This window comes from Carlito syrichta, unplaced genomic scaffold, assembly GCF_000164805.1.
Source record: "Carlito syrichta isolate Samal-C Ts95f unplaced genomic scaffold, Tarsius_syrichta-2.0.1 Scaffold314713, whole genome shotgun sequence".
In the NCBI taxonomy this organism is placed as follows: Eukaryota; Metazoa; Chordata; class Mammalia; order Primates; family Tarsiidae; genus Carlito; species Carlito syrichta.
In genome coordinates, this window is record NW_007258809.1 from 657,427 (window position 1) to 661,641 (window position 4,215).

The following is a 4,215-nucleotide window of genomic DNA, read 5'->3' on the forward strand; positions in this document are numbered from 1 at the left end:
ATCCACTCACCTCAGCCTCCCAAAGGCGCGGGATTACAGGCTGAGCCACCGAGCCTGGCAACTTCCATTATTTAGAAGGCCCTTGTGATCTTAGAAGACTGAGAGATGGCAATCAAAACTTGTGACCAGACACCTGCAGTCCTCCACTCTTAGCTCATGATTTGTTTATTCCTTATTGTAGAATTATATAGTTTCTTGTCAGAGGCAAAGCAGGTGCCCTTTCTCTCTCTCTCTCTCTCTCTCTTTTTGCGTGAAGTCTTATTCTGTCACCCAGGTTGGAGTGTAGTGGCATGCTCATGGCCAACACAGCCTCGACCTGCTGGGCTCAGGCGATCCTTCAGCCTCAGCCTTCCAAGTAGGTGGAATCACAGGCAAGCGTTACCACGCCTGGCTAATTCTTTGATTTATTGTAGAGATGAGGTCTAGCCAAGTTGCCCAGGCTGGTCTTGAACCTCTGGGTTCAGGCAATCCTCTTGCCTCCACCTCCCAAAGTGCTGGGATTATAGGAGTGAGCCACCGTGCATGACTAATGTGCCCTTTCTCTTACAGCACTCACACTTTCCTTGAGTGTGCCTCTTTTCTTTCTAATCAATTCTTTCTTTCTTTTTTTTTTTGAGTTGGAGTCTCACTCGGTCGCTCAGACTGGAGTGCAGTGGCCGCTCCCGACCACCGCAGCCTCGACCCGCTGGGCTCCGGCGATCCTTCCGCCTCAGCCTTCCGAGTAGCTGGAACTACAGGCACGTGCTACCACGCCCGGCTCATTTTTGATTTATTGTGGAGATGAGGTCTCGTCAAGTTGCCCAGGTGGGTCTCGAAGCTGCGGGCTCAGGCAAGTCACTCACCTCGGCCTCTCAAAGTGCAGGATTACAGGCTGAACCACGGAGCCCAGCCTAAATTCTTTCTTAAACTATACTTTGGATTTGCTCTGACATGCTTTTCTATGGCAAAATCAAGAACCCACGGAGCAACACATCACACCATACCCGGCCTCAGAAGGGACAGTGAAACACAAACAAGAAGACCTAAATTGTACAACCCTCCTCCAAATTGTGGCCCCCTAAGTGCTTGACCCTGCAGGGTTGACCAAAGGTGTGTGATCATGTGGGAGAGTGACTCTGACATTGCTTAGGGGTCAGCAGCAGGAATGAGAAATAGAAGGAGCCTGCAGGGGGCAATGGGGATGGAGGACCTGAGTCACAGCAGACACAGGGGACTGGGTCACAGTCTGTGGCCATGGTGTCCTCTAATGGAGTGGCCCAAGGCAGTGTGGCTTGGGGAAAGCAAAGTTAAAAAGGTAAGGATCATTCCAGAATGAGGGAGAGAAGCCCAAGTGCTGGTCCCTATGTGCAGTGGTTTCTGCTCAGTGCTATGCTCAGGACAGTTGGTCTTCTTGACAACATCATGAATTCACTTTTCATGAGTTGCTTAGGCCCCGAAAATAATGCTCCTTGAACCTCAAGTGACACTGCAGTTGTAATCATCTAATTTCCTCTGCCTATGAAGGCAAGCTGAGTAGAGCACATTGGGTCCTGCTGACATCTTCACAAGTTGCTGGTTGTTTCAACCTGTTCCAACAAGCGTGGGAGCCTTTCTCCACCAAAGGAGCAACATCATCTGCTCAGCCCTCTCTCTCTCAACCTCGACATACCTCAGACTGTGCCCTGAATCTCTCATTCCCCTGGAAATCATGCTCACGGGAAGTGTCCGGATGCCACCTAGTGGAGTCCACGATTCTCTGTCAGCGCTGTCTCCGAAGTCAAACTCGGCTAAATCATCATCTCTGACATCCTGTTTGACACCTGATGTCCTTCATCTCCTCGTCACTCTTGATATCATGGCTAATCCTTTAGTGGTTTGTGGTGGTGATCCCAGGTAGAAGGCACCCATGCCGTGGGTCACGGTTGGGGCTGCACGTGAGAACCATCTGGGGGGCCTTAAAAAAGTTCTGATGAAGCCGGGCTCGGTGGCTCAGCCTGTAATCCCGCGCCTTGGGAGGCTGAAGTGAGTGGATTGCCTGAGCCCGCAGGTTCGAGACCCGCCTGGGCAACTTGGTGAGACCTCATCTCTACAATAAATCAAAAATAAGCCGGGCGTGGTAGCGCGTGCCTGTAGTTCCAGCTACTTGGAAGGCTGAGGCGGAAGGACCGCCGGAGGCCAGCAGGTCGAGGCTGCGGTAGCCGGGAGCGGCCACTGCACTCCAGTCTGGGTGACAGAGTGAGACTTCAACTCAAAAAAAAAGTTCTGATGTCTGCACGCATGTTAGGCCGTGAAATGGAATCTCTTGGAATGGGGCCTGGACACTGTCGTTGCTTTAACAGTTTTATTGAAGTATAGTTAACACTTAATAAACTACACTTTTTTTTAAGTTAGAGTCTCACTCTCTCGCCCAGGGTGGAGTGAAGTGGCACACTCACGGCCACTGCAGCCTCGACCTGCTGGGCTCAGGTGAGCCCTTCTGCCTCAGCCTTCCAAGTAGCTGGAACTACGGGCATGCGCTACCACTCCCAGTTAGTTTTTTGATTTATTGTAGAGATGAGGTTTTGCCAAGTTGCCCATGTTGATCGCGAACCCATAGGCTCAGGCAATCCTCTCACCTCGCCTCCCAAAGTGCTGGGATTATAGGCGTGAACCACCGCGCCCGGCAAAACCACACATTTTTAAAGTGCACTATTTCATGTTTGTATCTAGCCGTGAAATCATCACCCCAGCAAGATGATAAACATGTCTGTCAGTCACCCTGTCCCCAACTTCCATCCCCGGGCAACCATGGACCTATTACTATCTATAACTATAGATTAGTTTGTATTTTCTAGAATCATTTAAGTGAAGCGTATAGCATGTACTCTTTTAGTATCTGGATTCTTTTACTCTCTTCCCAGAGAAGGAGAGTGTTTTTTGAGATTCATCTGTGTTTTACATGTATCAGTATTTCATTCCTTCTGATTACTGAGCAGGGTTCCAGTTCATGGCTATACCACAGTTTGTTTACCCTGCTGGTGGACATTTGGGTTGTTTTCAGTCTGGGGCTATTGAAAATAAAGGTGTTATGAATATTCATGTACAGATTTTTTATTTTTTTATTTTCAAGAGAAGAGTCTTGCTTATGTTGCCCAGGATTGTCTTCAACTCCTGGGCTCAAGTAGTCCTACCACCTCAGCCTCCTGAGTAGCTGGGATTATAGGTGTGAGCCACCATGCCCAGCCACATGTACAGATCTTTGTGTGGATTTGTGATTTCATTTTTCTTGGGTAAATATCTAGGAGTGGAATATCTTGGGTGGTTGGCATGTGTTTACCTTATTTTTTTAAATTTTATTTTAAGTTTTTTTGAGTTGAAGTCTCACTCTGTTGTGTAGGCTAAAGTGCAGTGGCATGATCACGGCTCACTGCATCCTTGACCTCCTGGGCTCAGGCAATCCTCCTACCTCAGCCTCCTAAGTAACTAAGACTATAGCCATGTGCCACCATGCCTAGGTGATTTTTTTTTTTTTGTAGAGACAGGGTTTCGCTGTGTTGCCTAGGCTGGTCTCGAAACCCTGGGCTCAAGCAATTCTCCCACCTTAGCCTCCCTAAGTGTTGGGATTACAGGAGGGAACCACCGGGCCCAGCCATGTTTAATTTTTAAAGAAATTACCAAACTGGTTTCCAAAGTGGCTGTACCATTTTGCATTCCTGAACTGCTAGGCCTACAAAACTTCCCAGGTGATTCTAATAGACATCCAGGCCTGAGATTGCATTACTGCAAGCTGTGCAGATTGCAGTAAAGGGCTAGGGGGTGATGATCAGGAGACCACAAGAGTCTGGGTGTCCCCAGTTCATGCCTAGTAGAGACTTACCTGATTCTCAACCCAGGACACACACTGAAATCTCCTGGGAATGCTTGTGAAAATGCAAAGGCTGTTTCAGGCATAACACTTTATCTAAGCTCTTCATGGAGTTCTGGAACACAGAGTGACCAACTGTCTTGGTTTGTCTGGGACTGAGGGGTTTCCAGTGCCATGAAATTGTCAGTAATAAAACTGGAAAAATTCCAGATAAATTGGAACACTTGGTCAGCCTATGTGTAGACAAGCATAAAGAGCTTGGGCTGCCAGCTCAGTGGCTCAGCCTATAATCCTGCGCTTTGGGAGGCTGAGGTGAGTGGATTGCCTGAGCCCGTGGGTTCGAGACCCGCCTGGGCAACTTGGCGAGACCTCATCTCTATACTGATAAAAAA

General features: G+C 48.6%; 1 long non-coding RNA gene across 1 annotated transcript in view; it reads right to left on the reverse strand.

The window, feature by feature from the left end:
• The window catches only part of LOC103274306, a 27,921-nt gene extending 24,029 nt beyond the window's left edge, over positions 1 to 3,892 (reverse strand). The window contains exon 1 of the long non-coding RNA XR_002482749.1: positions 3,848 to 3,892. This is a non-coding gene — a long non-coding RNA (uncharacterized LOC103274306). The remainder of the gene's footprint in view (positions 1 to 3,847) is intronic.
• Positions 3,893 to 4,215: the final 323 nt, after the last annotated feature.